The 27788-nt window shown below is 49.6% G+C and overlaps 1 protein-coding gene and 1 pseudogene across 1 annotated transcript in view; one reads left to right on the forward strand and one right to left on the reverse strand.

The window, feature by feature from the left end:
* Positions 1 to 27788, reverse strand: part of IPO4 (importin 4) — a 2281504-nt gene that overhangs the window by 1888196 nt on the left and 365520 nt on the right. The gene's annotated exons all lie outside the window — the stretch shown is intronic.
* On the forward strand, positions 4075 to 7106 carry LOC147716772 (uncharacterized; annotated as a pseudogene).

Below are 27788 nucleotides of genomic sequence, written 5' to 3' on the forward strand. Positions count from 1 at the left end.
TGAATTCTTTGTGTGACCACTTTATGTTATTATGATGGAATTCAGTGCCTTCCATTGTGCTTGGACATGACACACATGTACCGCACTTATGGTGCCCTTCTATGGGTTTGAGTCTCCAAAGGGTCCGCAAGTCAGATTTGACTTGGCTTGTACCCAAGTCTGCCCGGACCAACTGTTGTCCTATGCTCCTGTTTTTCTTAAGTGCGAAAAGGGGTTTCTCAAATGGGATGTCCAGTTCAGACAATAGATGCCAGTTTTTTTTCTTCCCTCGGAGTGTTCCATGCCCTTTTTATGGATTGTTTCAATATTTTACTCCATAATTGGCTAAACACGAGGCATCCGGACATTAAATTTACCATCTCCTCGAGTAAGTTTTTGGATGTGGAAGTTAAACCTTTAAATCAAACCCTCACCACCACGCTGCACCGCAAAGAGACGGATAAGAACACGATCCTCCATTACAGGAGCCATCACCCCCAAAATTTGAAAGCGAATCTCCCCTACAGCCAAATGCTAAGGATAAGGAGAAACTGCTCCAGAAAAGGGGACTTTGAAGCCCATGCAGAAATCTTGAATAAACAATTGACCGAAAGAGGCTATCCGAGTAAAATGTTGAAACAATCCATAAAAAGGGCATGGAACACTCCAAGGGAAGAACTATTGGTTAAAAAACAACATACACCCTTGGAAAAATTGGTATGCGTAACAACATTCGGACCACATACCAATAAGTTCAAAAACATTATTCTCAAAAACTGGCATCTATTGTCTGAACTGGACATCCCATTTGAGAAACCCCTTTTCGCACTTAAGAAAAACAGGAGCATAGGACAACAGTTGGTCCGGGCAGACTTGGGTACAAGCCAAGTCAAATCTGACTTGCGGACCCTTTGGAGACTCAAACCCATAGAAGGGCACCATAAGTGCGGTACATGTGTGTCATGTCCAAGCACAATGGAAGGCACTGAATTCCATCATAATAACATAAAGTGGTCACACAAAGAATTCACGAACTGCAAGAGTCGTAATTTAGTTTACGCAATTATCTGCCCCTGCCCCAAACTTTATATAGGAAAGACAACACAACAAGTAAACCAAAGAATAGCCCAACATCGATCACGCATCAAACAAAACATTGTCACAGCTCCCATGGTACATCATTTCCAGCAGAGCGGCCATACTGAAAGAGATTTCAAATGGACAGTGCTATCAGCAATTAAAATTCCAAATCGTGGTGGGGATGTTGAAACATTGCTCATTCAAAGAGAAGCATACCTAATACTTAAACACAATTGTGTGGTGGATGGGATGAACGAACTGACTGAACTGCATAGAAATATAAGCTGAATCCCGTCAACACCACCTACACTTTGGCATGAACCTGATGGCCATGGTCCTCACCACAGCCCACAGGCGCAGTCATAACAAGAGATTGTCACCTTGAAAAAACAGCTTGGCTCCCAATAGACTACAAATCCCAGAAATCCCAGCCCTATACAAAACATGTGACTTTGGCCGGTCCCCCAGTGATTCATTGCAGATTGTTCCGAGCAGCGTACCGAACAAGAGCCAGAATCAGGAAGCGGAATCGATGTTTAATTCAGGTGAGCACAGAACAGGTCGTGCAGAACTCACTTGCAGACAGTGTCAACATAGCGATACTTAGTTTCCGCTATTCTTTTGCAGTAGAGCGGAGCCCCGCGGTAGAAAGCAAATAGAAGAGAAGCGCCGCGCGAAAGCGGAATCGTTGTTTAACTCAGGTGAGCATAGAACTGGTCATGCCGAACTCATTTGCAGACAGTGTTCACATAGCGATACTCAGTTTCCGCTGTTAAATTCTTTTGTAGCAGAGCGGAGCCCCGCGGCAGAAAGTAAATCGAAGAGAAGCACCGCACTCGCAATCAACGCCTCCCCAAGTAAGCTAGCTCCCTTTTCACTAATTTCAATACTCCACAGTTTGAGATCCACATATACTCAAATTCAGTCCTTCTTTTTAACAGCTGGGGTAATATATTGAAAAAACACCGCAATGGAGCCAAGCTGAGCCTCAAACGTTAAAAAATACATTCCACAAGTAAGTCGCAGCCCAAAAACGGGTACAGACAATATGCCCTCTGTTCCATTTTTTAAAAAAAACAATGCAACAATGTCCTCTTTTTTGACAACAGGTTCAATATTAATATATCAATCAAATTTGACCGCACTACGCAGGAACAAAAAGGTAATTGCATGTTCCTCATAGTGTGAAGCCACACAATAATCTACAGAGGAAGGATAGGAACTAAAAGAAGTCTTTTTTGTTTTTTGTTGTTTTTTTTTTTTCTCAAACACCAGGTACCCAGGTTGCCCTGAGGAAAAACCCGTGTAAACACATACTGGGTTTGGAAACGCGTCGGCTTTTCCAAAGGAATTATTCCTTTATCTCACTCCACCAAAGGCAGACTTAACAATTTATTAACTCTTGGAACAATGCCTAGGGTGGTTCATAATCCTGAATATCCAAAAGAAATAGACATATAGGATTATTGTTTATACTTTCTGGTGTACCGATGAATTCATTTTCTTTGTGTTTGTACATATGAATGTAATGTAATGTGCATATATTGATTTGCAGCAGGTAACAAATGTTTTATGGTTTTTGACAATGTGTCTTGTATGTTAGGACATTAAGTTTACTTGTGTAAAGGTGATGTTGAAACCTCGTTTTCTAAACAATGTAATAATTTCAAAGATGTATAAATGGTAATACAAACATGAGCTTCATAATTCAAGTGTAAGCTCAGTTGCTGAAAATTAAATAGCAGCATTTAAATCCGAGACCAGGCACCTAGTCTTTTTTCATGCATTGAGTGTCCAGCCTGGCCACGTAGGACAAAACGCTTCTGTTTACAGTCAGATATGAATGTCAGCAGCCCTACATGCCAAGATCAGATGCATACTGGTAAGTAGCATATTCGTTATCACTCGCATATCGATATGTCTACTATTGTGTCTAGTGTTTATACCTATTGTCTCTGTGTTTTGTCTTCCTTTCAGTGACATGCAGGCATAACCGCTACAGGTTAAGAAAACACCTAGGAAATCAGGTGATCTTTCTTTTCATAGAATGACACCCATGCAGTCACTGTACCTTTTTCATCTTTGCACTATCTAATTGCATAGCATAATTTATATTTGGGTCCTGATGAAGGCAATGGACACATTTGTCTTACATTTTTGCTGAAACATGTCGACCACATTTTCCATCCAGGTAGCTATGTGTTAAGACTACCTTTGCTGCTTTAACATTGGAGGAGTGAGCAGAACACAGAATACAATTTCATATTTCTTCCTCACCCAATTTTATTTTCACCACTATTCACTATTTTTTCTCACATGCACTGCAAATCAGTCACACATTTACTCACAAGCTAGTACCATCTATACTTAGACCACACTGGTTACTACCAGGTTCATTGGAAGTAATTATATCCGAGCCTCCATATTTACAGGTAGTTTTCCAAGAGGTTGGTCTACAAGGAATCTCAAATGATGAAGGGCGGTTCCGTGTGGTGACTGATGGGTATCCTTTTAGATCACATTGAGATCAGGATACCTTTCAGTTTTCTTGTTTCCCACTGTTTTTAGGTAGGATGCCACAGGACGGCTAGGTTGAATGTGACATGTAGACTTTCATTTATAGACCCATTGATACCTTTGTGTTTTGTACTTAAGTTAGGGAACGTGTCTTTGCTTGGTCTCTAAACTCCCTTTGCCACCCCCCCACCTTCTTGTTATTATTGTCAACACTCTAAACCAGAAAGTGTTGGCAGCCATCTTGTGCCTCAGTAGACTGAGGCACAAGAAGGCAGGGAAACAAAGGTGGAAAACACGCAAAGGGGGCAGGGTACAAACACCCTGACCCGTTAGGCCTGCTCAGGGGGTCCCACAAGGACACCCAAGGCCACATTTATTTTGGGGGGAAAAATTGCGCGGTTCGCGTAGGAGTACTCTGCTGATAAAAAAAACTTTTTTTTTTTACATGGGGATTCCAACTCGCCCTACTTAGGCTCAAATAAAACAAAATAATAATTAATGCACACGGAGGCCTGTAGGTCCCCTGAGTTTCCTGGCTGCGGTCGGAGTAGATACCCGGGTAGAGAGAGTATGGAGGATCCGGAGCTGCAGCGGAGGAGCGTGGTGGACATCAACCGAGCGGGCGTCAAGGAGCTGGAGGGGGCGCTGAGGGGTATCGGCAGGACGACAGCCCGGGCCATCGTGCGGAAGAGAGAGGAGCTGAAGGGGTTCAACTCCTTAGAAGATCTCCTGCATGTGAAGGGGATTACTACCCGCATTCTGGAAATTAACAGTGACCGCCTAACGTGCCGGAAGAGGCAGTGCAGTGGTGATACTGGCCGGGGTAGCTGCTCGCACAACAACACACAGCCAAGGCCATCCAGTTCTACAGGAGATGCTTTGAATGCAAACGTGTCTCTGGAACATTCAGAGGCACCGGCAGAGAGGAGGAAGAAGAGTTAGAGATTCAGGCCGTTTGGGGGGAGGAAGAGGAGGATGAGTTGGAAGAGTCGGACCGCTCTGGCGTGCGAGGAGAGGATGAAGGGGAGGAAGAGAGCATAGATGGAGAGGATGGCAGTGACGTCTACTTCTATTATATGATGGATGAGCGCTGGATTGATTATCTGGAGCGTACTGAGGAGGGGAACCTCATTCGTCATGTTCGGCCCAAGATGAATCGAAAGTCTGAGAATGATGTGAGAGCCCTATTTCCTGGAAAAAGTTATGCAAAGGCTCAGAGTACAGCAGTTTTAGGTCATTAGCACAATGCATAAACAGTGCCACAACGTTTGGGGACCTGCGAAATGCCAACCACTATGGGCATCAGCGTCGACTAGTCCCTTCCATCGCCCCTCCAGCAGAGCTGCAGGACTGGCTGCGAACCTTTCAGAAGTGGACCGGTCCAGAGAGGTTGCTAGCATTGGTTGAGCTTATCGATCGCTGTGAACCATCTCAAATCAAGTATATGATGCAAGTCATCGAGCCACAGTTACAACGTGATTTACAATGTTATGCAAATGCTGGCCCCTGAGGCCGAAACAATATGTAATATGTACACTATTATTAGTTTGTATATGATCCCGCATTAAGCATTTAGTACACTGGTTATTTTTACCCACTAGGGTCAAATAAGCTGCTAGCTAGCCAAATCTCGATCAGTAGTGCATTTGATGATTGTTATATGTCTAAATATCCAGACAGTGTCACATGGTAGGCTATGTTTTATAAGATTTTATTATGGCCCATTATTATTGGGCGTATCAATCATGTTTACTGAGAAGTGCACTGGTATGTTTAGGTATTTACTCATATCAGCTGTACCCACTTGGGTTGCATGCTTGTAAACCGGTCTACATTGCCTATCTGACTGCTTTTCATGTGAACAGGGCGTAGCTCAACCAGTACATGCATCTTTTGCCGTGGGTTTCAGCTACTGACAAGAATTCGTGGCTCACCCCGAGACTTTGATAACATTTCACACTAATTCATTATTACTATTATTTTTTGGCACAAATGAACTTATGATGCAACACAACAAGGTGATCATGTACCGTACACTATTTGTGTTTTCTTTATGTATTAGACACCATAACAGTCAGCAAGCCGATAATTTGTAAACATTGTATTTACTTTTTGTTTGCAGCACACATGTTCATTATATTTGCACACGTTTATAATGATGATGATATGAAAACAGGAGGCTCTCTAATGAATATGAAACTTAATGGCACTTGTTCTATGGGCCAGAATTTGAGACATTCCCACCAACTTTCATGTTCTTTCTCCATATGTTTCGCTATCGCATTGGATTTAATCTCTTTACTACCCAAAGAGCTTGCCCTGTAGGTACTATCCTTCTTAGAGCCCCAGGTCTTTCTGCGAGCTGCTCAGACCTGCCGCTACTAGAGGATCCTGGCTGAGAACAATTTGCAATGGCGGGAAAAATGCAGAGATGAAGAAATTGATGAGCCCCTCAACCTGAGACGGCGGAGGATGCTGACACCTGGTTTCATGTACAGTCCATGGAAATTTGGTTTCATGAGGCAGCACAAGATAGATATGAACTGCCGAGCTGGGACATCAGGCCCCCTAAGGTGCTAAAGGGACATGATGATCACGTCATGACTTGTCTTCAGTTTTGTGGGAACCGGATAGTTAGCGGGTCTGATTACAACAAGCTAAAGGTGTGGTCTGCTATCACAGGAGTGTGTTCAGACATTGGTGGGGCACACAGCCGGTGTATGGTCCTCTCAGATGAGAGATAATATAGTGATTAGTGGCTCCACAGATGGGACGCTGAAGATCTGGAACGCAGACTCTGGCGAGTGCATCCACACCCTGTACTGGCATACATCCACAGTGCACTGCATGCACCTCCACGCAAGCAGGGTTGTTAGCGGCTCACGTGATGCCACCCTGCGGCTCTGGGACATTGAGACTGGACAGTGTCTGCATGTACTTATGGGTCATGTGGCTGCTGTTCACTACGTGCAGTACGATGGCAAGAAGGTGGTAAACGGTGCTTATGATTACACTGTGAATGTCTGGGACCTGAGACTTGCATTCACACTCTGCAAGGACCCACCAACAGTCTACTCCTTGCAGTTTGATGGGGAGCATATTGTGAGTGGCTCCTTGGACACCTCTATCCGTGTCTGGGATGTGGAAATTGTTTGCACACACTTATGGGTCATCAGTCCCTGATCAGTGGGATGGAGCTGCGGGACAACACCCTCGTCTCAGGAAATGCAGACTCCACTGTGAAGATCTGGGATATAAAGACAGGACAGTGCTTACAGACACTGCACGGCCCCCAGAAGCATCAGAGTACGGTCACTTGCTTACAGTTCAGCTAGAAGTTTGTGGTAACAAGCTCAGATGATGGCACCATTAAACTTTGGGACCTGAAGACAGGCGATTTCATCCGTAACCTGGTGGCTCTGGAAAGCGGTGGTAGTGGAGGAGTCGTATGGCGAATCCGGGCTTCCAATACTAAGCTAGTGTGTGCAGTTGGTAGTCGAAATGGCACAGGGGAAACAAAGTTGCAATAATATATGTGTAAGTTGACTGCCAAATTCCGTTCCTTGTGCCTCTACTATTGTGACCCCGTCCCGCTCTGCTGTCACTCATAGACCACAAATTTTCGATATCCATCCGGCAACAATTTAATTAAATCAATGACCAGCACTGGGAGTCGGAACAAATATCTCTCATCGCATTTCCGCTTCCAATCTCTCTAGCTCAAACTTCCAATCATCTCTCAACCCGAAGAAGGATACGTCAATCTATCCGGCACTGTTTGCATTTCAAGCCTCGCTATCAAAATTAGAGCAACTCTCATTGGACAAGAGTCACCAGTAAAGAATCTCATTTGCTGTACTTTCTAGGGGGACTGACCTCTGTCTTTTTAAAATGGCGCTGCTCTGAGTTTCTCAGTAAATGCTAGAACTGTAGCCTAGTGTTGCCAGATTCGTTGTCTGATAGTTGTGAAGTGTCTGTAGGTGCCTCGCAGAGTGTATGCACGGCCCTGTGCAGAGTGTTAAGTGTGCCATGGGGGTCTCCGTCTGTGAGCCCACCGCATAGCTCGCTAGCTCTGTCCTAAACCTGTCCTGACTCCTGCTGCGGACACCTCTCCTCTGATGCGGACACACTCTCCTCTGGTGCTCTGGCAAACACGGGCCTCTGTCAGAGGAGTGCCCCTCAAAGTGAGCTTTGTGAATGTGCACGACATACTGTAACCAGATGTAATGTTTCCCAGCCTATTTACAACGGAAGGATGAAGGGCTGAGACGGTCATTGCCAGATTCAGGCTTGACATCTGCACACCAGTGAGCCCTGAAGTCACCGAGTGCTATTGCCGGATTCAGTCTCGTGATGTGCACTCCCGCCACAGTAATCACTGAAGTCATCGAGTGACATTGGTGGATTCAGTCTCGTGATCTGCAGGCTACAGTGAGCCCTGAAGTCAGAGTGATATTGCTGGATTCAGTCTCGTGATCTGCAGGCCACAGTGAGCCCTGGAGTCACAGTGATATTGCCGGTTTGCACTGACTTCCCTGGTTTGCCTGCTTTAAATGGGCTGGTGTTGTCAGACACTGGGTGCTTCCAGTTCTTTCATTTGAAACCAAGAGTTTCACATCTTCACTGCAGTGACCCACTACTTGCGATCAAACCCCCTGGGACACCAAGTTCTGACTCTGTTACATTTCCGCTTCAGCCTCGGGGTCTCAGCAGCACTGCTGAGTTCACCAGCTCACCCACCATGTCAGGCCTGGAAGATCAGTGCTACTTTGAACAGCATCTCAATGCTTCCCTTGCTGACCTCCTTCGGGTCAAGTAGATGCCACTCTTGCTTCTCTCGTTTATCTTCTGACCAGGTCAGGGATGTCCCAGGGGTTAGCGTGCCGGACTCTATCTCCTACCTCCCATCCTTCACAACTATACAGAACTGTTGCATGTTTAGAAATCTGCAGAACTGCTCACGCATATTTACAAACTCTTTCTACCCCTTCTCAACTTCAAAGCACTTCCCCATCCTTCAAAAGTGTAGAGCATACTTTCCATCCATCACAAATCTACACTTTCAAAATATACAGAAATTTCCTCCCATGTTTTACAACTAGGCATAACTCCCCCTAACTAATTTGCAGAATGTCTTCTGTTTTCCCACATCTGCTGCCTTTTACAGCTCGAGTCACCTCCATTTGTTCAGTTTCCTTAACAGTTGCACAGAATTCCCCCATCCCTCGCAACTCCACAGAACACAGAAGCTTTCTTGAGCTCCTCTTGCATCCTTCCTAGTTCCATAGACCTCACTTCTATTCTTCACAAATCCAAATAACTCCTCTCACATCTTTCACAACAATACAGAAGTCGCTTGTGTGCTTTGACACTACAGAACTTGGCTCCTATCGTTCAGCAACCTACAGAATTGTTTAACTCTTTACAATTCACAGAATATTACTTCCACCCTGCATACAAGCTCCTAATGTTGCATACATCCTCCACAGCTTTCCAGAACCTCCAATATCATCCACAGTTTCATAGAATATCCCTTTGTTAAAAATGTTGTCCATCCAATCTCCTCTGAGGAACATCCTTCTTGTACTTCGCTACTTTTCAGACTTTCTCCATATTTCACAATGATGTAAGACTAAACTCTTATCCATCCTGATTCTTTAGATTGTTGCTCCACCCTTTGCAAGTCTTGGTTTTGGGCTGTCATCGATGGTGAGTCGTTCTCCTCTGTTCTTGCACTACCTGCTTTGAGCAGGGACTGGTCATTAAGTGCAATCTTACATTTTCACCTGTCGCCTTCGCACCACCTAGTATACAGCACGTGTGGACATAGGCTGTGTGTTCCTACACACCCAAAAGAGTATGCTGCTACTGTTAAGAACGTTTTTCACAAAGAACATAAGCAGGCACGGTGTCAGGGCGTTCTCTGGGTCACAGCAGAGGCACAACAGTGAGAAAAAGGTAGAGTGAGTTAACAGTGCACAGGCTAACATTGACTGGTATCACATGGAAATTTTTCCAAGTGTGGAGTTTTGGAACTTAAAAAAATTCCTCAAAAATCAGCCTAACTAAGAATTCCAATTTTACTCCGCTGTTTTGAGGAGAGACCTTATTGCTGCATCTTTTAGCCCACTACTGATCCGGAAAAGTAATTCTAATCGTAGTTACAATAACTTGAATTTCCTTCCATAGAATATCATTGCCTGCTATATAAAATAAAAAACATATATAAAAAAATATTACTATTTCAATATTTTTAAAAACATTTATGTTTCAATTTATATAAAAAATATGTAATGTAATTTAAAAAATAAAATATCTAAAAATAAATAATTTAAAATAATGTAGTAAATCAGTATAAAAAATATAACAATACATTTAAAAACTTATCATTTACAAAACATTTAAAATTCACTGAAAAAACCATAGGTTTTAGCCATGTTATAGTCAGCTGGACATTTCACTCATACAAAACAATTGAAATTCCCCCGTTATAGTGAACTGTAACTCGCCCGCCCGCAATGCACTGCTGATGACGTCACACATTACATCACTCATGACATGGTCAGTGACATTACTCATGACATGGTCAGTGACATTACTCATGACATGGTCAGTGACATCACTCATGACATGGTCAGTGGCATCACTCATGACATGGTCAGTGACATTACTCATGACATGGTCAGTGACATTACTCATGACATGGTCAGTGACATTACTCATGACATGGTCAGTGACATTACTCATGACATGGTCAGTGACATTACTCATGACATCACTCATGACATGGTCAGTGACATTACTCATGACATCACTCATGACATCACTCATGACATCACTCATGACATCATCCTTGTGAAAGAGTGACAGACCTCCTCTCAGCGTAATAGCGTAATATAACCCTTGATACACACATCCAAAATAGAAACTAAAATTTAAAAAAAAAAATGGAAATACCAATTCTAGTTAGAACAACCTATTCAGTAATTCTAAAATCTACATACACATCCAGTCATTCACTAACAGTTCTATATAGGCACTCATACATGTACTCACTCATCATATGTACTCATACACCTATACATCCTGTTATACACCAACACATCCATAGAGTTACTCACACATGCAATCTCAAATGACATCACTGATAACTTCACTGATGACATCATCCTTGTGAAAGAGTGGCAGACCTGTCACCCTAATATAAGGAGTAGTTTCTTACCTGTAACTCCAGTTCTGTAGTAGGGGTATCTCTGTTCTAGTCATAATCTAGTTAATCTAGTTAATATAGTCCCGCCCATGTGCGTGGACCCCAGAGCTATCAAAAATAATCTCTTAAGCTGTCTTCATTGCAGTCCTGCATAGACACTTAAGATAAAATTAAAGACAATAATGCAGCCTGTACCTACAAGGCTACACTGTCCAGTACTTCAGCTAGAAATGCCAAGGATATAACACCAATAACACATTTAATACAATTTGTCAAGTTTTACTCCTAGAGAAACTTTCCTCCCCTCACCAAATCCTTGGAATGATAGAGAGGAAGGGATGGACAGACAAGCCTCCATAGGCTGCCATTATGTGTCTGGAAAAGGGATACCGTGCCTTTAAAGGAACGCTCTAGAGACCCTCAGTATCCCAGCATGCACAGCCCCTTCCTTTTACTTTTAGTTCTTTTTGAAGGTGCCTGTAGCTTACAGTACCATTTTCTACACCGGGGAGGAGGGCGGGCGCTTATGACTAGAACAGTTACCCCTAACTACAGAACTGGAGTTACAGGTAAGAAACTACTCCTTCGGTAGTAGGGAATCTCTGTGTATAGTCAATCTAGTGAATAGAATGGCAAGCCGACGGTGGAGAAAAATGGACATCACTATTGTGCGAACAAATTCCGCAGCGAAGCCTGCCCTGGCATCAGAGTCCAGACAGTAATGATTAGCAAAGGTGTGGACCGACTTCCAATTGGCTGCCCTGCCGATCTCTGCAATGGGAACATTGCGAAGCAAAGCTGTTGTAGCTGCTTTGCCCCTGGTAGAATGAGCCTTAGGCTTACCCCCTAAGGTCTTATTCCCTTTCTGATAACAGAGCTGGATACATGACACAATCCATCTAGAGATGGACTGCTTCGAAGTAGCCAGACCAGTCCTAACCGACCCATAGTTGACAAACAATTGGTCGGATCTACGAATATCCTTGGTCTTATTCAGATAGAATTTCAACACCCTTCTGACATCCAGGGAATAAAGAGAACGTTCCACTGGAGTGGAAGGATTCTGGAAAAATGTTGGTAAAGTTATAGTCTGATTAACGTGGAAATCGGAAATCACCTTGGGAAGGAACTTAGGGTGAGTACGCATAACAACCTTAGCAGCATGAAACACAGTACAAGGTTTCTGGCAACACAATGCCTGAATTTCACTCACCCTGCGGGCCGATGTAATGGCCACGAGGAACGCCACCTTCCAAGACAGGTGCTGCAGTGAAGCCTTATGAATAGGCTCGAAAGGTTCCTTCATCAGCCAGGACAGCACCACATTCAGTTCCCATGAAGGCGAAGAAAGCCGAACAGGAGGGAAAACTTTCTTTGACCCTTCCAAAAAATCCTTAATCACAGGAATCTGGAGGAAGGATGTCTGCGAAGGGCATTTTCTGTAAGCAGACAATGCAGCCAGATGAACCTTAATGGAATGGAAAGTAAGGCCAGACTGAGCTAGATGCAGAAGGTTTGGAAGGGTAACATCCTCCTTGCAGGTCGTCGGATCATAGTTCTTAGACATGCACCAGATGCAGAATCTCTTCCACTTGTAAGCATAAGAGGTCCTAGTAGATGGCCTCTTAGCCTCCTTCAATAGGTCCATGCAATCCTCAGGAAGATTCAAGTGGCCATATTGCACTACCTCAGGAGCCATGCCGCCAACCTCAACGATGAGGTTGGGGTGCACCATCTGCCCCCCCCGAACTTCGTGAGAAGGTCCGGCTGACACAGCAGCCGCTGATGAGGTAGGATCGACCGGTGAAGCAGGTCTGTGAACAACCACTGCATGGGCCATTCCGGCGCAATGAGGATCCTCCGCGACCTTGATCGGGCCTGCTTGATGAGCACCGCCGGAATCAGGGGAATGGGAGTGTGAGAAGTTTACCTGATATATGATGCTCACTAGTTCTAGTGATCACCTTATATCAGTCCAAACAACCCTTATGGTGATTGGTTGCAAGTCAACCTTATAGACCAGCTATCCTAATGGTAGCATGGAGACAGCAGTCTTAGGCTAAACTCTTTTGGCATGTGAAGCCAGCTGTTTCACCACATATAAACCCTTGAAAACCAAATGAAAGGACACCACACAGGTAGTTATGAAAATAAACAAGATATTTATTAACTAACAAACACCTCTGAACTCTTTATGAGATCAGAGCGCAAAGCACATGACAAGACTCCTAACCACTTGCGCGCTAGCGGTTTTCCCGCTGTGTGCTGGGTTTTTCGAAAACCCGCGTGACATGACGAGCTCAGCTGGTCATCAGCATCGAAGGGGTTAAGAAAAATATGTTAAGTTGCACAAATTACAATGGTGCCCTAGGGGCACAACAAACCATATACTAAGTAAATGGTATAAGGAAATCGATAGAAGGAATGGAGTTGTCCAGAGGCTGTAGGATCGCTGGGACTACACTACCCTAACCTTAGGTAAGTGGCAAGAGGCCCACGGAACGCGTGTGCAGAGTGTGAACTCCCACGCGAAATGTGTAACAAAGTCAATGGACAGTACAATTTACGAAAAAGGCGAGTACGGACAGTTCCGACTAGTTAGGACTAAAACGACTGGAAATCTGGACACTAGGAGAGTTATTCTACCCTTGAGCACCAAAATGCTTTTGTTACCTCACCCACGGGCTGCGGGTGCATAGGTGTCAAAGTGTGTCGGGTTTCCGAGTTGAAGTCTATGGAGCCTGGAAGAAAAGATGCTGCAGGCGGCCAGAAGGAAGATGTCCGGAGCGACTTAAGGGTGGATCGAGGAAGATGAAGACCTGAAAGCAGAGGAGACAATGTTCACAGTCACTAGCCAGTGACTGGAGTGGAACCAGGAAGGAACCAGATGCTGTTGTCGTGATCAGGTGAAGAGTGGACGCTTGACTCTGCAGCCACGTGGACCAGGAGGTGTCTTCTACGACCAGGATGGAGGCACGAGCTGTCCCACGCAGGCTCTCGCTGTCAGCGGTGTTGGTTCCGGATTCGGCGTCAACAGGCCTTGGCAAAGGCAACCCACAGTGAGTGGAAAAGAAGTCTGGTGCAGACCAGGAGGGTCCAGGGTGCTTCTCCTTTGCATGGAAGCAAGGGCCAGTCTGGAGCAACCAGACCAGCAGTGTAGATGTCGTGGATCGTCGTCTAGGAGGTCACTAGCCAGCCGGCAAGTGACCAGACAACGCGTCAAGCAGCAATCAAGCAAAAGGGCCCCACGCAGATCTCGTGGATGCTGGAGGGCTGATCTTCTGTGCAGGAGCTGCTCTGGGCAGGGGCTTCTCAATCCCCAAAGCACTTCGTCGAGGATGCCTCTGAAGTTGTGCTGGAAGCGAAGTGCAGTTTCTCCAAGATGGCAGTGTGAGAAGTTGGCCCGATATGCAACGTTCGCTATTCTAGCGACCGCTATGTATCGTTCCAACGACCCTTATGGTGTTTGGTTGTAAGTCAACCTATAGACCAGCTATCCTAGTAGCGTGGATACGAGCAGTCTAAGGCTAAAGACTCGAGAGGGCGTGTTAAGCCAGCTGTTTACCACACATGTACCCCTTGAACACCCAGTGAAAGGACACCACACAAGTGTTATGAAAATAAACAGTATATTTATTAAGAATCACAACAGCCCTGTACTCTTTATGAGGACAGGGTACTTAGCACAAACCAAATCTCTTTAGTAAATACTTCAAGTGCACAGTTTAAAACAAGTGTCCGGGGACACGGAAAGGTTAAGGCAAGTCGGAAGCGAGGGACTCGGGACCCTAGAGTAAGGAGGCTATGCAGGCACTGAAATGCCGAGTTACCTAGCCACGAGGGCTGCGGCTGCACAAGTCTTACAGGCGTCGGGGTCTTCGCTGACGAGCCAGGAGCCGGAAGAAAAAGGAGTTGCTGGCCGGCGACCAGTGCTGAACAGTTCGTAGAGATCCAAGCCTGGATCGGAGATTGATGAAACCTGAAAGCAGAGGGGACCAAGTTCGTACTACTAGCCAGTAGTCAGAGGGTACCAGGAAGGCACCGGTTGGCCGTCACCTCGACCAGGTGAGTGGGCGACGCTAGGCTCTGCAGTCTCTCGGACCAGGAGGCGTTGTCGGCGACCACGGTGGAGGTGCGAGCTGTCCCACGACGGATGTCGCTGTCGGCGTCTTGAGTGGACCAGGAGGGTCCGGGGTGCTTCTCGGAAAGATGGAAGCAAGGGCCAGTCTGGAGCAACCAGACCGGCAGTGATGATTCTCGGATGTCGTCACAGAAGGGCACAAGCCAGCGGCTAGTGACCAGACAACGTGCTGAGCAGCGAGCAGAAGGGCCCCACGCAGATCGTGGAGATGCTGGGAGACTGCACTTCGGTGCTGGAGCGGCTCAGGGTCGGGGCTTCTCGGACCCCAGAGCCCCCACCAGAGAGTTACCTCGATGGTCGTGCTGGTCTTTAAGAGCGTGCAGGTTCTGATGATGGCCGGTCCCTCGAGGTCTCGTCGCACCCACAGATCACAGCTGAGCTGATGACGTGGGTAGAGGTCAGAGGTGCCAGGGAAGCCGGTTCTCGTCGAGCTGGGCCGTCGGATTCCTTGAGGAAGGACTTACAGCAAACCGCAGAGTTCTTAGATGGTGCCCGCTGATGCAGGGTGACTACTCCTTAGCCACAAGGGAGAAATCTTGAGAAGAGTCTTGAAGTCCTTTCGTAGAAAGTATTCTTGATTCAAAGATGATCTAATTTGGAAGGGTCCCCGCTCCGGCCTTTATCCTAAAGAAAGGGGTGGGTACATGACTAGGTCCTGCCCTAAGGGTGGGACCAGGAAGGGGGGTAGTTACACCCCTCTCCCCTGCCGGACTTTCCCCAGGCCAGGGCTGTCGCCCCTGGAACTGGTTCTAACCGGCAGATGCGTAGTGAGCACCGGGGTGCCACTCCGCAGTCACCTTCTCGCAAAAGCCCTACCTACCCAGAATACACAAACCCTGTCTGGGACGGTGCGAACACCGCCCTTGACAGGAAACCCTTTGTCCAAGCGCTCCTCGCTGGAAGGACTCCCAGCAGCAGGAGGTCAGACTCGTGTCTGTGGTGGCAGCATCCATTTTGTGGAGCTGAGGCTTTCGTTAACTTTAACCGGGGTTCACAGTTACGTACATGTCGTGTCCCTCTAGAAGGGCGGAATGCTAACCTCGTCGCCAGAGTTGGTGAGAGAGCAACATCCCGATTCGCATGACACCTTACTCGACATGTCTTGATAACGCGACACCGAAGTTACCGATGTGGTACGCGTTATCATGGAACAGCTATTGGGTCTTGATTCCGCAAGCTGCAGCCGGGCTCGGCTCGGGCCTGAACCTAGCTCATACGAGCCCACGCACTCTGCCTTCAGGATTGTTAAGGCCTGCCATAGGAGTGACTGATAGGAACTCGGGTGTCCATGGTATGGTTAGATATAGAGCTACTATACCTAAAGCGAAGGGTGGTTACACGTCTTCGCCCCAGCTGTCGTGCAGCCAGTTGTGTCAAATTTACGAGGCCAGCCAGGGGTGGCATAATACATGCTGCAGCCCATGGCGGCCCTGGGTACACCTATGCCCTGAGTTACAGGGTCTGATAAGGTGGCCCAGTACCAATTGGTAAATGCACCTAGGGTACATATCGGAATTTAGAGAGAGAACAGCCAGGCTGTGGGTCTGATTGGCAGGCCCACAGCCAGAGAAAGTCGTAAACCAGTGAAACAAAAGCAAAAAATCTGGGTGATCATAGGATTGCAGACCCTACTCTCCTACAGGCAGGTCCCACGTGTCTCGTCGCACCCACTGATCTCAGCTGTGCTGCAGATGTAGGTAGAGGTCGGAGAGGTCTGGAAGTCCGGGTCTCGTCGGGTTCTGAAGTCTGGATCCACTCGGGAAGACTACAAAGTGAAACACTAACGCTTGATGGTGCCTGCTGGTGCAGGGTGGTCACTCCTTGTACACAAGGGAGATTTCTTCAGTCTTCTGTGGAGCAGAACGTCGAATTCCAGAGTTTCTTCTTGTAGAGTTTCAAATCAGGAATAATCCAATGTGAAATGGGACCAGCTCCTACCTTTATTCTCGTAAAGGGGGCTGTACTAGGACTAGGTCCCTCCTATGGGTGGGACCGGGAATGGGGGTGGTTACACCCCCTATCCTTTGTCCGGTTTCGTGCCAGAGCTGGGGCTGGAATGCCCCAGCTACTGGTTTGAACCAGTGTATGCACAAGGCACCTTGTGTGCCCCAGGCATGTCTCATTCCTTTCAGGCCTGTCCTACCTCAATACACAAAATCCTGTCTGGGGTGGTGCTAGCACCTCCCAAGGCAGGAAACCCTTTATCCAAGCCTCCCTCGCTGGAAGGACTTTCAGCAGCAGGAGGTCAGACGTGTCTGTGGTGGCAGCATCCATTTTGTGATGCTGAGGCTAGAGTTAACTTTAACCGGGGTTCACAGTTAAATACATGTTGTGTCCCTCTAGAAGGGTGGAATGCTACCCCGTCGCCAGAATTGGCGAGGGGGTAGTATTCCAATTCGTATGACACCTTACTCGACATGTTTTGATAATGCTATGCCAAAGTTAGCAATAACCCTGAGTATTATAATGCACTTAAGCATGTAGGAGAGTAGGGTCGGCAATCCTATGATCACCCCCGATTTTTGCTATTTGCTTCACTGGTTTAAGACTTTCCCTGGCTGTGGGCCTGCTAATCAGACCCACAGCCTAGCTGTTCTCTCTAAATTGACACACATGTACCTTAGGTGCATTTACCAATTGGTACTGGGCCACCTTATCATTCCCTGTACAGTATACCCCAGGTATCCAGTGCATAAGTGTACCCACGGCCTACCAGGGGCTGCAGCATGTATTATGCCACCCCTGGCTGGACATCTAAATCTGACAACTGGCTGCACGACAGCTGGGGCAAGGTGGTGTAATCACCCTTTGCTTTAGATATATTATTCCTATATCTAACCCTAAAATGGACACATGTATTCCTATCAGTCACTCCTATGGCAGGCCTTATCAATCCTGAAGGCAGAGTGCTTGGAATTATGTGAGATGGTGCTCTGGCATGAGCTGAGCCCGTTTGCAGCTTGCGGAACCAAGTCCTAATAGCTGTCCCATGATAACGCGTACCATATACTCTTAAGTGCATTATAATCCTCGCGGTTATTTGCCAACTTTGGTATCGCTTTATCAAAACACTAGCAGCCCGTCCGACCTTGTCCGGGAGCAAAAGGCTTCCCCGACCCCCGCCCGCCCCGACATTTTCCAGCAGCCCGGGCCCCCGCCCGGCCTGTCCCCCACCTGCCCCGACCCCCACCTGCCCCGACCCCCGCCTGCCCCGACATGGGTCCCCTTACCTCAGCCGCCCCTCCTCCTGCCTGTCCGCTGCTGATATACTGCTTTAAATATGTCTGTTCTTCTTTGCAGAGGTGTACAGCTGACCAATCCGTTCTACAGAGTGTACATCGGCTGGGAAAGCTTACATCATAGCTAATGTTTTTGGCATAGAGGTGTGTTAATGATTGCTGTTTCACCATAAAAACACAGGATCATTCTCTTTTCTCCTGCAGCCCGGGCCCCCGCCCACCCCGTCCCCCGCCTGCCCCGACATGGGTACCCTTACCTCAGCCGCCGCTCCTCTCACCTGTACGCTGCTCGCACCGCCGCTGGCCTGTCCGCTGCTCCTCACGTCACCGCTCCTCCCCTGCGCCATGTCCGCCGCTCCTAGTCGCGCTCCTGGACGCCGCTCCTCCCCGCGCTCCTGACGTGAGCACGCACTTCGGAGGGACTACGTTTTTGTTTACTGTAAATTTTTTAAATAACGTTTTTTTTTTTTCATTTATATAGCCTATAACCATCTACACACCCTGACGATTCCAACTGTGTATCTGGTGTGTGGATTGGCGCTGTGGTTCCAGAGTTTACCCGCCTCAAAGGCTGAAAGTTCTTCCATTATTCTAGTAGTATAGATGTCGAGTAAGGTGTCATACGAATTGGAATACTAACCCCTCGCCAATTCTGGCGACAGGGTTAGCATTCCACCCTTCTAGACGGACACGACATGTAGGTAACTGTGAACCCCGGTTAAAGCTAACTCGAGCCTCAGCATCACAAAATGGATGCTGCCACCACAGACACGAGTCTGACCTCCTGCTGCTGGGAGTCCTTCCAGCGAGGAGAGCTTGGACAAAGGGTTTCCTGTCAGGGGCGGTGCTAGCACCATCCCAGACAGGGTTTTGTGTATCCCAGGCAGGCAGGGCTGAGAGGAAGGTGACTGCAAGTGGCACCCCGGTGCTCACTGTGCATATGCCGGCTTAAACCAGTTCCAGGGGCACACCAGCCCCTGAGCTGGGGAAAGTCCGGACAAGGGAGAGGGGTGTAACTACCTGCCTTCCTGGTCCCACCCATGGGCAGGACCTAGTCGCGTGCCAGCCCCTTTCTTTAGAAAGAAGGTAGGAGCGGACCCCCTTTCCAATTTAGATAATTCTGAATCTTGACTACTTTCCACGAAAGGAACTCTCGATACCTTCTGAAGACTCTCCCTTGTGGCTAAGGAGTAGCCACCCTGCACCCGCAGGCACCACCTAAGCATCGCGGTTTGCTGCAAGTCCATCCTCCGGATCAAGACTGCCCAGCTCGACGAGACCTGGATTCCCTGGCATCTCTGACCTCTACCTGCATCATCAGCCCAGCTGAGATTCGTGGGTGTGAAGAGACCTGAGGGACCGGCCATCTTCAAAACTGCACGACGCTCAACCAGCACGACCGCCGAGGGATCCTCGAGTGAGTGCTTTGGGATTTGAGAAGCCCTAACCCTGAGCAGCTCCAGCACCGTAGGCCAGCCCCCCAGCATCCACGAGATCTGCGTGGGGCCCTTCTGCTCTTTGCTGCTCACCGTGTTGTCCGGTCACTTGCCTGCTGGCTAGTGGCCCTCCTGACGACGCACCACGACGATTGCATCGCTGGTCTGGTTGCTCCATACTGGCCCTTGCTCCCCTCCAACACAGGAGCACCCCGGACCCTCCTGGTCCGCTCCAGACGCCATCTTGACACCACTGCGTGGGCTTGACTTTGCCAAGGTTTGTTGCCCCAATCCTGGGTCCAGCATCGCCGACAGCAGACACCTTCGTGGGACAGCTCGCACCTCCAGCCTGGTCGCCGACACGCCTCCTAGTCCGAGGTACAGCGGAGTCCAGCGTCGCCCACTCACCTGGTCGAGGTGACTTCATCCGGTGCCCACACAATCACTGGCTAGTGATTAAGAACTGAGTCCCATCTGCTTTCAGGTCATCTCCATCACGATCCAGGCTTGGATCACTCCGAACATCTTCACTGGTCGCCTGCCAGCAACTTCTTTCAGGCTCCATAAACTACGAGGATTCCCGACGTCTTTTGAACCCTATGCAGCCGCAGCCCCTGGGCTAGGTAACCCGAGCATTTCGGTGCTCCAACGTAGGTTCACTATCTAAGTGTCCAGATCGTTTTTCGTTTTCAGTCTACCTAGTCGGATTCGTCCGGAAACAGTAACTTTACAAATACTAGCATCCATAGACTTTGTCCCGCATCCCGCGTGAGAGTGCACACTCTGCACCCGATCTCCCTAGGCCTCAGTGGTGTAGTCTTAGCGATCCCGAAGCCTCTGGATTTTGTTACTTACCTGCTGGTATTTCGCATTCCACTTTTAGTGTATATGGTTTTTCGTGCCCCTCGGGCATTTGTGTAAATTGTGCAACTTAAAGTATTTTCGCAAGAGTTTTGTTGTGTGCTTAGCTCCCTGACTCATAAAGAGATCAGGGTAGACTTGTTATAAATAAATATACTTTTATTTTCATAACAACTTGTGTGGTGTCCTTTCACTTGGTGTTCAAGGGGTATATGTGATGGTATAACAGCTGGCTTAACACTCCCTCTAGAGTTTAGCCTAAAGACTGCTCTTGTCCATGCTACTAGGATAGCTGGTCTATAAGGTTGACTTACAACCAATCATCAATAAGGGTCGTTTGGTATGATACTCTGATCACTAGAATAGTGAGCACTATATATCAGGCCAACTTCTCACAGTATAGCGTTATCATGGAAACAGCTAAAGGACTTGGTTCCGAAAGCTGCAGACAGGCTCAGCTCATGCCAGAGCACTATCTCATAATTCCAAGCACTCTGCCTCCAGGATTGTTAAGGCCTGCCATAGGAGTGACTTATAGGAGTATATGTGTCCATTTTAGGTTTAGATATAAAGCAAAGGGTGATTACACCACCTTGCCCCAGCTGATCGATGAGCCAGTTGTGTCAGATTTGGTTGGCCAGCCAGGGGTGGCATAATACATGCTGCAGCCCCTGGTAGGCCTTGGGTGCACTTATGCCCTGGGTACCTATGGTAGACTGTACAAGGACTTACAAGAGTGACCCAATACCAATTAGATATGTACCCTGTGAGAAGTTGGCCCGATATGCAGCGTTCGCTATTCTAGCGACCACTATGTATCGTTCCAAACGACCCTTATGGTGATTGGTTGTAAGTCAACCTTAGACCAGCTATCCTAGTAGCGTGGATACGAGCAGTCTTCGGGCTAAACTCTAGAGGGCGTGTTAAGCCAGCTGTAATACCATCACATACCCCTTGAACACCAAGTGAAAGGACACCACACAAGTGTTATGAAAATAACCAGTATATTTATTAGAATCACAACAGCCCTGTACTCTTTATGAGGACAGGGTACTAAGCACAGAACCAAAAGCTCTTTGAAAATACTTCAAGTGCACAATTAAAACAAGTGCCCGAGGGCACGGAAAGTTTAGTGGTCTCGGGCGGACCCGATGAGGCAAGTCGGAAGCGAGGGACTCGGGACCCTAGAGTAAGGAGGCTATGCAGGCACCGAAATGCCGAAGTTACCTAGCCACGAGGGCTGCGGCTGCACAAGTCTTACAGGCGTCGGGGGTCTTCGCTGACGAGCCAGGAGCCGGAAGAAAAGGAGTTGCTGGCCGGCGACCAGTGATGAATAGTTCGTAGAGATCCAAGCCTGGATCAGAGATCGTTGATACCTGAAAGCAGAGGGGACCAAGTTCGTACTACTAGCCAGTAGTCAGAGGGTACCAGGAAGGTACCGGTTGGCCGTCACCTCGACTAGGTGAGTGGGCAACGCTAGGCTCTGCAGTCTCACGGACCAGGCAGCGTTGTCGGCGACCAGGATGGAGGTGCGAGCTGTCCCACGAAGGTTGATGCTGTCGGCATCGCTGGGCCCAGGATTGGGGCAACAAGCCTTGGCAGATTTCAGGGCCACGTGGTGGGCCTAAAATGGCGTCTTGAGTGGACCAGGAGGGTACGGGGTACTCCTCTCGGAAAAGGGAGCAAGGGCCGGTCTGGAGCAACCAGACCAGCAGCGTTGGTTGTCGGATGTCGTCAAAGAAGGGCACAAGCCAGCGGCTAGTGACCAGACAACGTGCTGAGCAGCGAGCAGAAGGGCCCCACGCAGATCGTGGAGATGCTGGGAGACTGCACTTCGGTGCTGGAGCTGCTCAGGGTCGGGGCTTCTCGGACCCCAGAGCACTCACCAGAGAATTGCTTCGATGGTCGAGCTGATTAAGAAAGCGTGCAGGTTTTGATGATGGCCGGTCCCTCGAGGTCTCGTCGCACCCACAGATCTCAGCTGAGCTGACGACGTGGGTAGAGGTCAGAGGTGCCAGGGAAGCCGGTTCTCGTCGAGCTGGGCCGTCGGATCCTTGAGGAAGGACTTGCAGCAAACCGCAGAGTTCTTAGGTGGTGCCTGCGGATGCAGGGTGACTACTCCTTAGCCACAAGGGAGAAATCTTGAGAAGAGTCTCGATGTCCTTTCGTAGAAAGTATTCTTGATTCAAAGATGATCTAATTTGGAAGGGTCCCCGCTCCAGCCTTTATCCTAAAGAAAGGGGTGGGTACATGACTAGGTCCTGCCCTAAGGGTGGGACCAGGAAGGGGGGTAGTTACACCCCTCTCCCCTGCCGGACTTTCCCCAGGCCAGGGCTGTCGCCCCTGGAACTGGTTCTAGCCGGCAGATGCGTAGTGAGCACCGGGGTGCCACTCCGCAGTCACCTTCTCGCAAAGCCCTACCTACCCAGAATACACAAACCCTGTCTGGGACGGTGCGAACACCGCCCTTGACAGGAAACCCTTTGTCCAAGCTCTCCTCGCTGGAAGGACTCCCAGCAGCAGGAGGTCAGACTCGTGTCTGTGGTGGCAACGTCCATTTTGTGGAGCTGAGGCTTCAGTTAACTTTAACCGGGGTTCACAGTTACGTACATGTCGTGTTCCTCTAGAAGGGCGGAATGCTAACCTCGTCGCCAGAGTTGGTGAGGGGGCAGCATCCCAATTCGTATGACACCTTACTCGACATAACTTAATAACGCGATACCGATATGATACGCGTTATCATGGAACAGCCATTGGGTCTTGGTTCCGCAAGCTGCAACCGGGCTCGGCTCGTGCCAGAGCCCAATTCACACGGTTCCATGCACTCTGCCTTCAGGATTGTCAAGGCCTGCCATAGGAGTGACTGATAGGAACTCGGGTGTCCATTTTAAGGTTAGGTATAGGGACACTATACCTATAGCAACGGGCGAGTACGCCACGTGGCCCCAGCTGTCGTGCAGCCAGTTGTGTCAGATTTAGATGGCCATCCAGGGGTGGCATAATACCTGCTTCAGCCCCTGGTAGGCCCTGGGTACACCGATGCCCTGAGTTACAGGGTCTGACGGGGTGGCCCAGTTCCAATTGGGTAATGCACCTAAGGTACACATATCAATTTAGCGAGAGAACAGCTAGGCTGTGGGTCTGATTGGCAGGCCCACAGCCCAAGAAAGTCGTAAACCAGTGAAACAAAAGCAAAAAGTCCAGGTGATCATAGGATTGCAGACCCTACTCTCCTACATACCCAAGGTACATGGAGTCCATTTTAACAGAGCAGGAAGCCTGGGGTCCTGAATAGTAGGATCCCAGGCCAACTAAGTCGAAAACCAGCTAAACACTAGGCAAAAAGTTGGGGGGAACCATAATCAGATATCCACCTTCCTATAGGGAGGAAAAGCGTACAGAAAGCTGTTCGACCAGCTGATCCATAGTGCATTCCCCAGAGTCCCCGGCTGGTAATACTTCGAGGCAAAGTCGCGGCATTTGCTGTTTTCAGCGGTGTCGAAAAGATCCACTTCTGGAGTGCCCCACATGGCGAAGATGTCGTCGAGCACCTCGTCGTTTATTACCCACTCGTGGTTTTCGTGAAGCAACCTGTTGAGGACGTTCACCTGAACATTCTGCACACCTGGCAGATGAGTCGCCGTTATCGTCAATACTCTGGCTAACAGCCAGTGCCAGATTGCCTGCGCTTCCAGTGACAGTGTGCGCAATCTCGAGCCCCCCTGCTTGTTGAGGTAATACATCATGGTCGTATTGTCCGTCTATACAAGCAAGGAGCTGGTCTGAAAGGACGGATGAAAGGCCTTCAGTGCAAAGTGAACAGCTCTGAGTTCCAGGAAATTGATGTGATACGTGGACTCTGCCGGAGACCACGTTCCCTGGATCTTTAGATGGTCTGAATGCGCTAACCCTTCCAGGAGAGACACCCGTAACGATAGTCTGAGTCGGGATATCCTTGTGGAAAGGAACCCCTCTGAGGAGATTCTCTGCTGAGATTCTCTGCTGAGCACCACCATCTCAGGGACTGTTGGGCATGAAGGGACAACTGAATCCGGTCGTCCCAACACCCTTTCCTGTGATCCCACTGGTCCCCCAAACATTCCTGTAGCGGCCTCATGTGTAGGCGCGCGTGCGGAGTGAGGAAAATACAAGAAGCCATCGATCCCATGTAGAGAAGACACCGTCCTCACTGTTGTAGATGGAGCAGCTATGAGAGCCTGAGCCTTCCGAAGGATGGATAACCGTCTCTCCTCCGAAGGAGACACGCTTGCCGACAGCGTATTGATGGAGGCTCCCAAGTACTGTAGGCACTGTACAGGAATCGGGACAGACTTGGACAGATTTATGTGCAACCCCAGACGGTTTAACAGGACGGCCGTCCTGTTGAAGTGCAATTGCGCTTCCTGGAAGGTGGAGGCTTTGATCAACCAATCATCCAGGTATGGGTAGACAAAACCCTTGTTCTTTCTCAGGTGCGTTGTACCACAGCCATGCATTTCGAAAATGTCCTGGGTGCAGACTTCAGTCCAAACGGTAGTACGGTGTACTGATAGTGATTGGTGCCGACGAGGAAGCGCAGGAACTTCTAATGTTTCCGTGCAATGGGCACATTGAAGTACGCATCTTGCAGATCTATCGCGCATAGCCAGTCTCCTTTCTGCAGCTGAGAATAAATCTGGTGCAAAGACAGCATGCGAAACATCTCCCTGCGAATCCACTTGTTTGCTTGTTGCAAATACAGAATGGGTCTGAACTGGTTCTTGTCCTTCTTCTGTACTAGGAAGAAGCGTGAGTAAAGACCCTTTCCCCTTTGAGACAGAGGGACGTCTTCTATCGCCCTTTTTCTTAACAGGGTATCGGCCTCTGCCTGGAGGTCGCGCAGTTGGAACTGCGAGCCGACCGGTGGAATTGCTGGAGGCAGGCTGGTAAAACGAAGACTGTATCCATTGCAAACAATATTCAGCACCCACTAGTTCAGAGTAATGTTTCTCCACTCTGCGTGGGTAATGTGAAATAATTCCCCCCACCGGAGCAGGTAACGGATGAAGGGGAAGTAGCAGCTCAGAGCCTAGACCCAGTCGGGCCTTGGGTCGCGGCGGAAAACTGTTGACCACATCGGCCCCTCTGGCGCTTTTGGAACGGTTTCCGCTGGAATTGCCGCTGTTGCTGTCCAGCCTACCGACCTTGGCCTCTGCCTTGCGCCCCATACCGCCTCTGGGGGGAAGGTCTTTTTCTGTTCCTTAGGCTTTTCCAACCCTACAGCCGTCAGGGATTCCGCCTCCGCCTTCATGCGGACCATCTCGTCGTCCGCATGTTTCCAGAAGAGGGTCTCGCCCGAAAAGGGAAGGTTAGCAACTCTGCTGCGCCTCGGGCTTCAAGGATGTAAGACGCAGCCAGGCGTGGTTCCTCAGGTTGACCCCACGGCAGTACCCGTGGGCTGCCAAGAGGGCAGAATCCACAGCCAAACTTATCACCTGGTTGGAAACCAGCAAACCTTCAGCAAGGATCTCTTGGAAATCTTCCCTTTTTTCCCAGGGAAGGTGTTCCGAAACCTGTTGGAGGGACTCCCACCGAGCATGATCGTAACATCCAAACAGGGCTGAGGCATGTTGGACAGGCCACGTGGAAGGCCCAATCCCTCCCCGCATGGCGGAACACGGACCCCTGCACCTCCTGTTTTTCGGACAAGGACCACCCCTGCAACCCACCGGGTCAACCCACGGCCCTTCCCCGACAGAACTCTGGCTCCTGAACACCACAGTATGGGCTGGCCCGGATCCCTTCCAGAACCCCGGTCTCCGGCCCCACCGCCATTTTGGACACTGCACGACCAGGCCTCGTGGCCTCGGGTCGACCTCGGCCTGGGGCCCAGCCAGGCCCCGACATCGAGGCACCACCATCCACCCAGGGGGTGAAGAGACCACTTGGCAGGTCAATGGGAGAAGGAGTGTCAATGGCTCCCCTCCGCCAGGTGTCAATCGCCCCCAGCCTCCCCGGGCGCTGGCTCCAACCCCCTGCTGGGTGTCTGGACTCCCTCATCCCGGACCTCCCGACCTCCAAGTGCGAGGGTCCGGACATCAAAGGGGGCCAGACCTATAACTGGGGCAGCTCCAGAGCAGGAAGGCAGTTGTATCCTGCAGGGGGGTGGAGCCAGCGCCCGGGGAGGCTGGGGGCGATTGACACCTGGCGGAGGGGAGCCATTGACACTCCTTCTCCCATTGACCTGCCAAGTGGTCTCTTCACCCCCTGGGTGGATGGTGGTGCCTCGATGTCGGGGCCTGGCTGGGCCCCAGGCCGAGGTCGACCCGGGCCCATGAGGCCTGGTCGTGCAGTGTCCAAAATGGCGGCGGGGCCGGAGACCGGGGTTCTGGAAGGGATCCGGGCCAGCCGATACTGTGGTGTTCAGGAGCCAGAGTTCTGTCGGGGAAGGGCCGTGGGTTGACCCGGTGGGTTGCAGGGGTGGTCCTTGTCCGAGAAACAGGAGGTGCAGGGGTCCGTGTTCCGCCATGCGGGGAGGGATCGGGCCTTCCACGTGGCCTGTCCAACATGCGTCCCCCCCAGCTGAAGGCAGGGAGAGTCACCCATCCTCTTGGGTACTCTCCTCGCCGAGGCGGAAGAAGCGGGACAGGCCGTCTGCGTTGGCGTGGTCTTGGCCAGGGCAGTGTTCCACAGTGAAGTCCATCCCCTGCAGGGAGATGGACCAGCGCAACAGCTTCGGGTTTTCTCCCCGCATCTGCATCAGCCATTGCAGGGGTTGGTGATCTGTTTGTACCCGGAAGTGGGTACCGAAGAGATAGGGCCGGAGCTTCTTGAGGGCCCACACTACGGCAAAGGCCTCCCGCTCGATGGTGCTCCAGCGTTGTTCTCGGGCCAGCAGGCGTCGGCTGATGAAGGCCACTGGCTGATCGACTCCTTCGGTATTGAGTTGGGAGAGGACGGCCCCCACGCCATGATCTGAGGCGTCCGTCTGTACAATGAATTCCCGGCTGTAGTCGGGGACCTGGAGCACGGGGGCGGTGCACATGGCGGACTTCAAGTTCTCAAAGGCCACCTGACATTCAGGAGTCCAGTCGACTCTCTTGGGGTTTTTTTTGGACGCGAGTTCTGTGAGGGGCCCCACAATGCTGCCATAGTCCTTTACGAAGCGCCGGTAGTACCCGGTGAGCCCCAGGAAGGCTCGGACCTCTGTCTGGGTGACCGGGGGCTCCCAGGCCTGGATGGCGGCAATCTTGAGCTGGAGGGGGGCCACTAGGCCACTTCCCACCTGGTGTCCCAGGTAGGTCACGGACCCTTGGCCGATCTGGCAATTGCTGGCCTTGATGGTT

Source organism: Lissotriton vulgaris, chromosome 5, assembly GCF_964263255.1.
Source record: "Lissotriton vulgaris chromosome 5, aLisVul1.2, whole genome shotgun sequence".
NCBI classification, from domain to species: Eukaryota; Metazoa; Chordata; class Amphibia; order Caudata; family Salamandridae; genus Lissotriton; species Lissotriton vulgaris.